The following is a 14256-nucleotide window of genomic DNA, read 5'->3' as shown; positions in this document are numbered from 1 at the left end:
CTTGGTGCCTTTGCATCTATACATATACATATATATATATATATATATATATATATATATATATATATATATATATATATATACATTTATATATACATTTATTTTATTTATTTTCAACAAACGCAAGGGCTGTGAATTTGTGTGTAACAAGTCAGATTTCTGCTGCGTTTATTTAGTGATTCTCAGTGTCGGCCCTGGACTTCTGGAGGCCCCTGACAGTGCATTCATTAAAATAAAATAATGAAATAAAAAGAGACAAAACACATGATGCTCGCAGTAAGAACTGCTGAGTGAAATTAAATCTACATTTTCATTGACGACTAAATACATTTCTTTCTGAAATAATGCTCTGGCACCGTCTAGTGGTCAGATCAACTGTAACACAGCTCTAAAGCATGATACAAATGGTTTACACAAGAAGGCTTAAGTAAACCTACAAAAATACACAAATAATTGTCTAAATGTGCTGACTTTAGACTAATTTTAAAGCTCTGTCAGGAGTCACACGACTGAACAGGAATGTGTTAATTTCTCATACAATAAAACATGTATAAGAAGACAAAATACAAGAACATACCCTGACACACACTGAAAATTACATTTGACCACAGGATATTTCTGATTAAAACAGTTGACTAATATTAAATCTGGTGATATGGACTGGAGTATTTTTAATAAATACATTGCATGGTTTGTCAAGATTAAATAATTAAAATGAAAATGCATACCGTTTTCCTGTTCATTTGCATCACATTCTTGGATCTTTTGCTGTCTTCTGTTCTGCTCAATACGAACAGCTTTGATCGCTAAGTATAAAAAGAAATTTCCACACGACACCTTAATTGTACCGATGGCAAATCATGTTTACATTAGATAGTAATATGCTACATTAAAACATCTTTGAGAGCAATGCTTTACATATTATACTGTATATAAACAGATTACATATTCCTCAATATGAATCTTAACAGCCACTGATACAAACATAGAAATTCCTCAAGCATTGCAATAATGATAAAATGCATTAAATAATTACAAATACAGGCAATCTTAGTTCATTAATCAGTGCTTACTGGTGACCTTCGATGATTAAATCTCTGCATGAAAAATCCCTTGGCAAACGGCTGTACTCTGGGTAAATAATGTCACAGCTGTGTTTCATCTATTCTTTTTCTGACATTAGACTCAATCTTTTCTGGATTATTTTTCTGAAAGCCTGATGGCAAAGCAGCTGGAAAGTCCAGTAAAACACTTCTTAGAAAACAAAGATAATAAAACAGAGTTTAGCTCTCCCTTTTAACGTGCTGTTCTTTGTTGTCTGATCAACCTGATCTCACAGAATTCCGTGTAATGAGCCCGGGCGGCCGAGGATCCGGAGGGCTAAGGTGGAGCCGAGTGCTCCGGCGACCGAGGCGGAGACGGAGCTCCGGAGATCCGCGGTGGAGCCGGAGCGACTGAGGACCAAGGTGGAGCTGGCGGGAGGAAGGAGCCCAACTGAGCCGGTGGGACGGAGCGACGAGGTGTAGCCGGAGGAGCGGAGTCCTGAGGCGATGGCGGGTCGACGCCCGACCAAGGCGGAGCCGGAGGGACGAGGAGCCCGGTGGAGCTGGAGGATCGACGGGCGACGGTGGAGATGAGGGAGCTAGGAGCTGAGGTGGAGCCGCTGGGTCGGAGGGCCGAGGTGGAGTCCAGGACTCAGAGGCTGGAAGCGGAGACGAGGGATCCCCCAGCCACGACGCCGATGGAGACAGGCAGACCCGCGGCGATCCCACCGCACAGATGGTGGGCTGAGGGTGAGCAGAGGGGCTGCCAGGATGCAGCGGAGGTGGGGCTGAAGTAGCCGGGATGATAGGAGGAGGCAGGAGAGGGAGGGTGGGTGGGAACCGGTAGGTAGGCAGTTCAGGGTAGTCAGAGACTTCAGATAAAGGTGGAAGCAGAGAGGGCATGTCTGCATGAGTTTCCCAGTCTATTAAGTCCCCAGAGTCTTGCAACTGCTCACCCTCAGCGGCGGTGCAGTGGGCGGGGCTTCCTTCAGCACCCTCACGCTCCACTGTAACATCCACTGTCGCGTGCGATGTAGCCGGCTCTCGCACCTGATCGGACGGTCCATGAGGCTCTGGCTCCGGGGCAAACTCCAGCTCAGTCGCTCCTTCTTGCGACGGCTCGTGGGTTGCTATGGGCTCTGGCTCTCCGTCCGCGGTGGGCTCGGGCTGACGCTCTGCGGCTCGGGGTGATGGTGGGCTGGGCTCTGGGTCAGGAGTGGGACTGGTGTCATCGTCCTTGTAGTCCACGGTCAGTGGGGATCCACAAGACACCAGCACCCACTCCACAAAGGTGGCAAAATCTCCCCGAGGACCATCTCCGGACAACTGCGCTCTGCACTCATCATTCAGGCTTGTTTGGTAGAATGTGCAGAGGCAGTAGTCCGGGTAGTGGGTATAGTTGGAGATTTCCACGAATAGTCTTGTATGGTCCTCGAGGGAAAGGCTCCTCTGCTCCAGCATGAGGAGGAGGCAGGCAGGGTCATTCATGACAAAAACAGAAAATAAAAACTGACGAAAACGGAAAACAAAATGAGGGGAAACTCGCGGCTATACTTTACTTTCTGTGTGGTCGGTTATTCTGTCACGGTTCTGTGGAGTGCAGACGCAAAGTACGAAGACGAAGGTTCAAAGGGGACAATAGATTTAATATAACTGGAAACGAGGAGGTACACACACAGGGTAACATCAACAATAACCGACAAACTAGAACTCAAAAGGACAGCAACTAATATAGGGCAGATGACGAGGGGCAGACAGGTGAACACAATGAAGGTGATTAACTCATAATTGGACAATGGCAGAAATTAGGTCACACCGAGCACATGGGGAATGAAAACACAACAAAACAGTCCAGGGGCGTGACACATATATATATATATATATATATATATATATATATATACATTTATATATACATTTATTTTATTTATTTTCAACAAACGCAAGGGCTGTGAATTTGTGTGTAACAAGTCAGATTTCTGCTGCGTTTATTTAGTGATTCTCAGTGTCGGCCCTGGACTTCTGGAGGCCCCTGACAGTGCATTCATTAAAATAAAATAATGAAATAAAAAGAGACAAAACACATGATGCTCGCAGTAAGAACTGCTGAGTGAAATTAAATCTACATTTTCATTGACGACTAAATACATTTCTTTCTGAAATAATGCTCTGGCACCGTCTAGTGGTCAGATCAACTGTAACACAGCTCTAAAGCATGATACAAATGGTTTACACAAGAAGGCTTAAGTAAACCTACAAAAATACACAAATAATTGTCTAAATGTGCTGACTTTAGACTAATTTTAAAGCTCTGTCAGGAGTCACACGACTGAACAGGAATGTGTTAATTTCTCATACAATAAAACATGTATAAGAAGACAAAATACAAGAACATACCCTGACACACACTGAAAATTACATTTGACCACAGGATATTTCTGATTAAAACAGTTGACTAATATTAAATCTGGTGATATGGACTGGAGTATTTTTAATAAATACATTGCATGGTTTGTCAAGATTAAATAATTAAAATGAAAATGCATACCGTTTTCCTGTTCATTTGCATCACATTCTTGGATCTTTTGCTGTCTTCTGTTCTGCTCAATACGAACAGCTTTGATCGCTAAGTATAAAAAAAGAAATTTCCACACGACACCTTAATTGTACCGATGGCAAATCATGTTTACATTAGATAGTAATATGCTACATTAAAACATCTTTGAGAGCAATGCTTTACATATTATACTGTATATAAACAGATTACATATTCCTCAATATGAATCTTAACAGCCACTGATACAAACATAGAAATTCCTCAAGCATTGCAATAATGATAAAATGCATTAAATAATTACAAATACAGGCAATCTTAGTTCATTAATCAGTGCTTACTGGTGACCTTCGATGATTAAATCTCTGCATGAAAAAATCCCTTGGCAAACGGCTGTACTCTGGGTAAATAATGTCACAGCTGTGTTTCATCTATTCTTTTTCTGACATTAGACTCAATCTTTTTCTGGATTATTTTTCTGAAAGCCTGATGGCAAAGCAGCTGGAAAGTCCAGTAAAACACTTCTTAGAAAACAAAGATAATAAAACAGAGTTTAGCTCTCCCTTTTAACGTGCTGTTCTTTGTTGTCTGATCAACCTGATCTCACAGAATTCCGTGTAATGTTCACGGACTTAATTAACCTCTGAATCTGTGGTGGCATCACGGAATCGCCGAAAATTCCGTGATGGGCTCACAGAAGGCATCAGCCGTGGTCCATGCACGGATTCACTGGTTCAACACCAGCGCTGCATCGGACCACGTAAAAAGAGTGACTCCGATGCAGTTATACTTTCACTGGAGAACCTGACCCACTCCTACCCTAAACCTACCCAGTTCTGAACAATAATGATGACGATAAATGTCCCAGTATCGCGTCGGCATATTGATGCTAAGGGTTTCCGTGCGTGGAGCACGGCTGATGCCTGTCACCATGGATCGCGGAACCGGGGGGGCCGCCCGGGCCTGGGCCCGGGTAACTTTTGAGGTCTGGTGCAAATTATGACATACAAAAATGCATAGGTTACAGGCTCATATGGATTACTCATTAAAAGATCGCGATCTTGATTCAAACACATTCAATCTTATTTCTATGTTGATGAGACCATGTCCATTAAACCATTAAAATCACAATCGGAATATTTAAACCTGTTTTCGCGCAGCCGCTGATCCAGAGAGAGCAGCGCTCATCATAAACTTTATGTTTGAAACGGCTTTACAAACAGTCTACACAGTAGGCTACATTTCTGTGTTGCAAACATTAAATAATAATGAAAGTATTGGGATAAAAGTTTATAGTCCGGATAGAGACTCTGATGTTGCGGCAGCCGCGTTCAAAATGAGAAACTGACCTTTGGATCTGATGTTACGCTTCAAATGATTGTAATGGGCGGCGCAGGTACTCCAGCACCCCTAAAAAGACCAAAGCACCCTCATAGTTTAAGAAAGATTAAATTATACAAAAACATTTGTCTACTTACACATGCATAACTCGTGCAATGGAATACTATGTGACGTGCACATTTTCATACGGACTAAATAGCCTAATTAGAGAATATTAGTTTTTTTATTTGAATTAGTTCGTAGACATTTCAAGCTTTCTATACATTTGTTTCAGTTTAGTTTATATCTGTGAGCGGTTCATTGTTGCGACGCGCTCCATCCACAGAGACTGCATGAGACGACAGAAAGCACATCCAAAAATGAATAAGTATGTTCTTTCCGCAAAAAAAAAAAAGATTGCGCGTGCGCCCCCATGTCATAAATTAAGCGCAATAGGCCTGCCGCCTACTACTCTCCTCATAAATACTTGAAATACACCTACAGCGATTTTATTATTAATATAATAATAATAATAACATGTTTCGGTCATATTTACTATTGCCCAGCTCCCCCTGTCATTGATCTAGCATCCTCTGAGCACCTGCTTATTATAAATGTTACGTTATGCCAGAAGGTAGCGAACAGTTACCGTTAAAATGTAATGTAAACTGTCTAATCATTCAATCAAGAGATTCGTTCAAAAACGAAACAAGTTCATATATTTCAAATAATATTTTACATATTTTTATTTTAATTGGCTCATTTATAACATTTTACACTCATTTAAATAAAACATTTTGTAAGAAACCTAAGTGAATTAGCCTACCTATTATTTTGTATTTGTCTAATGTTTTAGACTAGGATGTAAAAGGCATGGCGCCTGCAGGTGTTTGGCTGTTTTCCTATTTATTTTAATAAAAGCACAACGTTTTGTTGATATTGTGAATGCACACAAATAAAAGTAGACCCTTTACAGTTCCGAATGATGTATTACTTTTACCTTTATAAGCAAAAATTACGGCATATTTTAATTTGTTTCCACTATCAAGAAAAAAATGCAAGTGGCCGCTCTGGCGCCTCCATGTCCTGCAGAGCGCGCTTCAGCTTCCACTCTTCACACAAACGATTAGATATGCACCTAGCCAACCCATTCTCACTCCCGAGGCGTCAAAAACTGAAGCATGGTCAGTATATGACAAAATAGGAACTCCATTGCTTTCAACTGTAGTGTACTATCTGTTGCTGTGTTTTGTACAGCACTTTGGCCAACAGCTGTTGTTTTTAAATGTGCTTTATAAATAAATATGACTGACTGACTGACTGATAGTTATATAGGAGCGTCCCTCATTCCGTCCCTTACAGAAATTACAGTTGTCCCCTAATTATTTTCCATTTCTGAAGTTGAGATTTTTACATTAAAACGAAAGCTCTAGAAAAATACAATGAATTATTAAGGCTGTAGAAAACAGTGCACTATAGCAATGCAGACTCATACTGAGGTTTTAATTACACTATTTTAATATAGTCAGTTATGAACTAAGGTGGGCCGGTCTGAGGCATGAAAAATTGTTTAAAAAAAAAAAGGTGTGTGATTTATTTTACTTTTATGGATATGAAACTTACCAAATAAAATCATAAGATTCAGCATAAAGTTAACAAATATTTTTTGATTAAAAACAAAATAAAACATCTCTTGAAGTCAAATCACAACTATAACCAGTTTTCTCTTGGACATACAAGGATAAGTCTCCCCAAAACTTCTTTGCATGGTAGCATTCATAAAAAAAGATGTACCAATTTTTCTGACTGATCTGAACAAAATGAGCATTTTCCATCAATATCCATCAGTTTTGACAGAGTATAATTACTAACATAAATGTTATGAAGGATTTTCAAATGTAATTCCCTAAGTTTGTTAGAAATAAAGAATCGATGAGGGAGCGACCAAGCTTTTTTCCACATAATATCTGTGAAGCAAACATTCCAGAAAAATTTCTCTCTAGACTTTAGGGATCTATTTTTATAAAATATTTGTCTAATAAATTTATTTGTACACTTTTTACTATTAATGTCAACCCCATTTAGACAAAGTACAGGTTCCGATCGACATATATTATATGACAACATATGACTTCTCATCAACATCAGTAGACCTGTGGGGATGGCTTTCATTACAGAATTATATTCTTTATATTTAATAGGAAATAACCATTTGTTCATGAAATTTTCATAAGAAAGCAAATGAGCTGATTGGTCTAAAATGTCGGATAAAAAATAAATAGGCTACCTTTATCCATAAAGCTTTGTAAGAGATTTACGGTTAACTGTAATATAAGCATTGTTCCACAGAATTACTTTATTTGGGGAAAAGTTGTGCACATAGCATAACTTCCAAGCCTTTAAGAGCTTGCTGATGGAACAGGTAATTTATTAACAGAGTAATCACACAGTAACAAGAAACGCAATCCTCCAACCTTTTTGAAAATATTGTATTATTAAATAGGCCTATTGTATGAGACACACACACAGACAGGAGTCCCGCGAATAGACACACACACACACAGGAATCAGACACACAGGAAACTTTGTGCTATTTCAGATTTTCAATACACTCCATTCTGTGTGATTCATAAGCGTTTTGAAAAGTGAGGACATGGGGTAATGTTCTGAAAAGTCACCTTCTCCTTGTAATACCTGTCATACCCTTGTCATTATACAAATATCCTGATTTGTAACAAAAACGCGCGCAAACACACACACGCGAAACACACACGCGCGGGACACCAACCCATTCTCACACCCAACTCGTCACATATTGAAGCTTGGTCAGGACCACTTGGCGTCGCTTTTTGACGCTAAAGGTACCCCTTAGCGTCATTTTTCGACTTGCAGGGTCCTCCGTTGCTTTAAATAGGAAACCCTTAGCGTCAATATGCCGACGCCAAAATGGGAATTTTATCGTCATAATTAAATTATATATTGTGTAATAACATTGCCATTATTGCATATATGTTGGGGTGTGATTTTTCAATGTAAACAGCCACAACAGTTTTATTTATATTACAATATTTACACATTTGTGAGCACATAACCCAACCCCTGCCCCTAAACCTACCATTTGTCAATAAAACACAAGATATAACAGGCAGATACAACTACCGTCATAATTTATTTAAAAATATGAATATTCCAAGTCTTCGAGGCAAAACATTTGATTTGTGAGAGGAATAAACGCGATTGCCGTCTACGTCCGCCGTTAAGCTCAGCCTGTGTGCTGCAGTCTGACTCTGTCACAAAAATTCAAAAAATGCCGCCAGAAGAAGCCTTACGTCAGCCTTGGTTGTGAAATACTATTGGTTCTTGTGTGTCTCGTGACCGATTGCGTCATGCTGTTCTGACAGGCTATTGGCTCTTCTGTGTCTCGTGACCAATTGCGTCATGCTACGGGACTGGAGGAGTATCTTTTGAATGAGATGTGAGCGCGTTAACAAGAGCGGGATCATTTTCAGCGATTAAAACCTTGTTTTGCTCTCTTCTTCTCACAAAGACTTGGTATGGCTTCAGAAGACTTGGAATGCAACATGACTTGTTTGTAATGCTTTTATACTGCTTGTTTATGGTCAGTTTTTGCAATAAATACCTGTGACTGCACTTATATTTGCCTGTTATATGTTGTTCAGAAGTGGGTAGGTTTAGGGTAGGGGTGGGGTTAGGTGCTCCAATAAAAGTATAAATGTATATAAAATGATTTATAATTTTTACAAATGCATGCAAACCATTAAACTAAGACAAACAACTGAAAACAACGGAGGATAACGTGTTGTCATTTTCCATAAGCGTCTTGACCTGACGCATAAAGCAAGTAACTGAAAGCAATGGAGATCCTATTTTGTCATATAATGACGCCTAGGGGCACCTTTGGCGTCTTCATAGTGACGCGAAAGGAGTTTGACCATGCTTCAGTTTTTGACGCCTTGGGAGTGAGAATGGGTTGGGGACACACACACAGACACGCGGGCCACACACACACACACACACACGCACGCGCGGGACACACACGCACACGCGGGACACACACACAGACACGCGGGCCACACACACACGCGACACACACACACGCGCGGGACACACACACAGACACGCGGGCCACACACACACACACACACGCGCGGGACACACACGCACACGCGGGCCACACACACGCGCGCGCGGGACACACACACAGACACGCGGGACACACATACACACACACACGCGCGCGCGCAGGACACACACACAGACACGCACACGCGCGCGGACGCACATGCGGGACACACACTCAGACACGCGGGACACACGCACAGACACACACGCACACGCGGGACACACGCACAGACACACACGCACACGCGGGACACACGCGTCATCCCAGGCCATGCGACACTTCCTGCCCAAACGCTCCAGCTCCATATGTGCTTCCAGTCACCCTAAACCTGTGCCGACCCAGCAGCCAGCGAAGCCTGCCGCCCCCGCCGCTCAGCCTGTCAAGACGCAGCAGACGCGAGGGCGCTCCCGTTCAGCCAGACGACACCCCTTTCCGAAGCGCCAGGGCCCCCGACCTAGAATAGCATTGGACCCAGCGCCTCCGGCGTCTTCCTGATCTGCAGAACAGGAAGAGGAGGGGGCCAAGTTCTGCCACGGCCGAACCACCCCCAAACAGCCTCTCTGGAGCCTCTTATCACCACGTTCAACAGTGCGGAGGGAGATGTGTTTGTTGCGAATACAGGGCCCGTACAAACGCCCAAGCAACCGCCCGCTGTTATAGTGGGAAAAATAAAACACAAACATTCTCAAAAAGAGCAAACTTCCTCTTCCATGTCTCACGAGTGCCCTGCCCCCGTGCAGCTGGCCTCGAGTTTATCCAACCCCTCGTCGCGCGGGCCGATCCCCGGCGTGTCAGAGTGGGTTATGGTGATAATAACTTGTAAAAATGTAAGTTATGTTGCAAGACTAAGTGTCGTGTAATTAACAGGTGGGGACCAACATGCCCACTGGGCAAAGTTACGTCCAGTGGACGTCTTTTTGAAGTCTTTGCAGACGTTGAAAAGACGTCCACTGAGGAGCCAGAATGAAAGTTTTTATGACGTCTTTTTTTGACGTGTTCTGAGCGTCCGATATAGACGTTCATGAACCTCCATACAAGGTTAAAAACTAGTTCAAATGTGGTTAGTGGACATATTTTTAACATCATTTAAGGTTCATTAGACTTAATTTATACTGTTTCTGGACCAAATACACACTCTCAGGATGCATTAGATTTAAACTCATGTTTTTTCAAAGTAATTTCCATTTATAATTGCAAAGCAACTCACAGACACTGTCCAAAAATCATGAAAATAAAAGAATCTTCACTGAAACAGTGTTTAATTAAATGTTCAAATAACTAATGATTAAGCATTTGGTAAAATCAACTGCAAATCAAAGACAATAAATCTCTGAAGATCTCAGCAGAGGAGGATCAAACATCTCCACAAACAGCATCACCAGCTTCACTCATTAGATTAACTCTATTTCTGTCAGACATCTATAGCTTTTATTGATAATTACCAGAGGTTTAGATGTTGATGTTTCATTTGAACTCACCATTGTGGTGGACAGTGTTTGCTTTAGTTGGGATCTTGGATTTTTGGAAAAAATAAATAAACAAAACAAAATTAATTTAATTTTAGATTATTTTTTCTTTTTATTAAACAGTGGTTTCCTGAACAAACTATGGTTCTGTCTTTATTAAAGTCTGTCAGTAATGCTGCAAGCTAACAGGCTAATAAATAAAGTAAAATTTACTGCAATAAAATGTATATTCTCCCAAATGAATAAGTTTTGTTGTCATGACAGATTTATTCAAACATATGTTAAATAGTAATATGACAACTGAATTTACCAGTATTTCTGAGAAGGTGTGAAAGGGGCTAATGACTGGGGATTTCAGATGTGGTCTGGGGTGTGTTTCCTGAAAGCATCGTCAGCCAGTTATGGTCATTTTCATTATTACCAACACAGCTGCAAACGGTGTCTGAACTACAAGTAAAAGCAGAGATTCCTGAATAAATATTACATATACTGTATACACTACCAGTCAAAGGTTTTTGAACAATAAGATTTTTAATGTTTTTGTAAAGAATTCTCTTCTGCTCACCAAGCCTGCATTTATTTGATCCAAAATACAGCAAAAACAGAACAATTTTGAAATATTTTTACTGTTTAAAGTAATTGCTTTCTATGTGAATATCCGTTAAAATGTAATGTATTTCTGTGATCAAATCTGTATTTTCAGCATCATTACTCCAGTCTTCAGTGTCACATGATCCTTCAGAAATCATTCTAATATGCTGATTTTCTGCTCAAAAACATTTATTATTATTATTATTATTATTGAAAACAGCTGAGTATAATTTTTTCAGGTTTCATTGATGAATAGAAAGTTCAGAAGAACAGCATTTCAGCTGCTGTTCAATACAGCAGCACCTCGGACATCTCCAGTCCATTCATTAGCAGATTAATTAGCTTGTGATATAATAAACAACAGTGATGTGGTTCAAATGAAGGAATCAGAATCAGAATTAGTTTTATTCACCAAGTGTTTGCAAACACACAAGGAGTTTGTTGTGTGTGTTTGTTAGGAGCTGATATATGACATGAGAACAGAGAGAATTAAAGAATAAGCAAGACTAAAGAAAAAAACAATAAATAATAATCCCTAATAATAATAATAATGTGGTAAAATCTGGAACAGAAGATTTATGTACAGATTTGTGCATTATTTACTGTACAGCTGTATAAAAATATGCATATGTATTTACATAATACTTGAGAGACAGGCAATAGCTATAAATGGAGAAATGAATGACAGATTTCTGTGATAGCTGTTTAAGCTGGAGATGGTGTGTGTGTGTGTGTGTGTGTGCGTGGGGCGGGGGTTAACTTCATACATTAATCATTTCCATAACATCTTAAGACTTGGCATTCTTGCTGAAAATATTATATTCCAGTTTAATTTGAATGTTAAAGGTTTACTTGTGTCACTGTAAAGCACACGTTAATGCCACGGTAAACATGACGTGCGGTTGGAAACAATACTTATGACTCAAATATAGCAATAGTTATCAAAAACATGCCGCACCCTTTCTAGGAGTAAATATACTACAAAGTATTCATAATAGGATTAATCTTTCATTTGCTTGAGTCAAAACACCATTATTCCAGCACTTCTGCAAAAAAACAAGACCCTTCCATCAAACGCTGCATCTCAGGAGTCATGTGTGCATTTTGTGCCTAAAGGACAGCAGAGAAATAAACAAACCAGTCTGTTTAAAATGTAAGAGAAGACAAAAAGCCTTATTAAATGTCTTGCACGTTCTTTGCTGTATGACTCATCTGTCTCTTTCTTGAGATGAAAAGAAAGAGTTTATTTTTTAATAACACAGGGTTTGCCATCACAGGCTTCACGCACCTCCTTCACGTGCAGCTCCTGATATCATGAAGCTCAGCAAACACTGAAACAATAAACATTACAAATGCATTTACTCTGAAACAATCAAGCAGCTCTAGAAACTAAAAATCTTGAAACAGGTTCAGAGTGACTTACACAAAGCATCCTGGTGTCCAAATTGGGAAGATAAACCTGTCACTGTGTTTGGGTCCAGCTTGAAAACTAATAATACTGGCCGTCACTAAAATATGAAAACAGACTGGGTTTGATCTGTTAAACAGAACTGACTGTAACACACGCAGGCCAGAGTAAAGATGCTCTTCAAGTGTCTCTCCAGTCTGACATGAGCTGAAGAAACACAGTTTAATCTGACCTGAAACACTTCGACTGAAGCACTCGTGAGATTCAGGACATTCAGCTCTGCTTTCACTGCATTACAGTCAACAGGACTGCTGTTGAATTCAAGACAGAAATCACTAGAGTTTCTGTAAATTCTGTCATGAATGTTACCGTGAGAATCATCAGACAGGACGCTCCTCTCGTGAAGGTCAGGGACACAGGATTAATTAACAAAATAATGTTATTTATATAAATCTGTTATAAACAAAACACTGTTCTAAACTGCTATCAGATTATTCATATTTTTAAATGTGTGGTAACACTTTACAGGTGCCTCTCAATAAATTAGAATGTCGTGGAAAAGTTCATTTATTTCAGTAATTCAACTAAAATTCTGAAACTCGTATTAAATAAATTCAATGCACACAGACTGAAGTAGTTTAAGTCTTTGGTTCTTTTAATTGTGATGATTTTGGCTCACATTTAACAAAAACCCACCAATTCACTCTCAACAAATTAGAATACTTCATAAGACCAATTAAAAAAAAAACATTTTTAGTGAATTGTTGGCCTTCTGGAAAGTATGTTCATTTACTGTATATGTACTCAATACTTGGTAGGGGCTCCTTTTGCTTTAATTACTGCCTCAGTTCAGCGTGGCATGGAGGTGATCAGTTTGTGGCACTGCTGAGGTGGTATGGAAGCCCAGGTTTCTTTGATAGTGGCCTTCAGCTCATCTGCATTTTTTGGTCTCTTGTTTCTCATCTTCCTCTTGACAATACCCCATAGATTCTCTATGGGGTTCAGATCTGGTGAGTTTGCTGGCCAGTCAAGCACACCATGGTCATTTAACCAACTTTTGGTGCTTTTGGCAGTGTGGGCAGGTGCCAAATCCTGCTGGAAAATGAAATCAGCATCTTTAAAAAGCTGGTCAGCAGAAGGAAGCATGAAGTGCTCCAAAATTTCTTGGTAAACGGATGCAGTGACTTTGGTTTTCAAAAAACACAATGGACCAACACCAGCAGATGACATTGCACCCCAAATCATCACAGACTGTGGAAACTTAACACTGGACTTCAAGCAACTTGGGCTATGAGCTTCTCCACCCTTCCTCCAGACTCTAGGACCTTCGTTTCCAAATGAAATACAAAACTTGCTCTCATCTGAAAAGAGGACTTTGGACCACTGGGCAACAGTCCAGTTCTTCTTCTCCTTAGCCCAGGTAAGACACTTCTGACGTTGTCTGTGGTTCAGGAGTGGCTTAACAAGAGGAATACGACAACTGTAGCCAAATTCCTTGACACGTCTGTGTGTGGTGGCTCTTGATGCCTTGACCCCAGCCTCAGTCCATTCCTTGTGAAGTTCACCCAAATTCTTGAATCGATTTTGCTTGACAATCCTCATAAGGCTGCGGTTCTCTCGGTTGGTTGTGCATCTTTTTCTTCCACACTTTTTCCTTCCACTCAACTTTCTGTTAACATGCTTGGATACAGCACTCTGTGAACAGCCAGCTTCTTTGGCAATGAATGTTT

The 14256-nt window shown here is 40.3% G+C and overlaps 1 protein-coding gene across 1 annotated transcript in view; it reads left to right on the top strand.

The window, feature by feature from the left end:
- The window catches only part of LOC131535819 (gastrula zinc finger protein XlCGF57.1-like), a 509738-nt gene that overhangs the window by 45198 nt on the left and 450284 nt on the right, over positions 1 to 14256 (top strand). The window lies entirely within an intron of this gene.

Source organism: Onychostoma macrolepis, chromosome 03, assembly GCF_012432095.1.
Source record: "Onychostoma macrolepis isolate SWU-2019 chromosome 03, ASM1243209v1, whole genome shotgun sequence".
NCBI classification, from domain to species: domain Eukaryota; kingdom Metazoa; phylum Chordata; class Actinopteri; order Cypriniformes; family Cyprinidae; genus Onychostoma; species Onychostoma macrolepis.
Note: the sequence above shows the minus strand (reverse complement) of the source record. Positions and strands in the feature narration are given on the sequence as shown.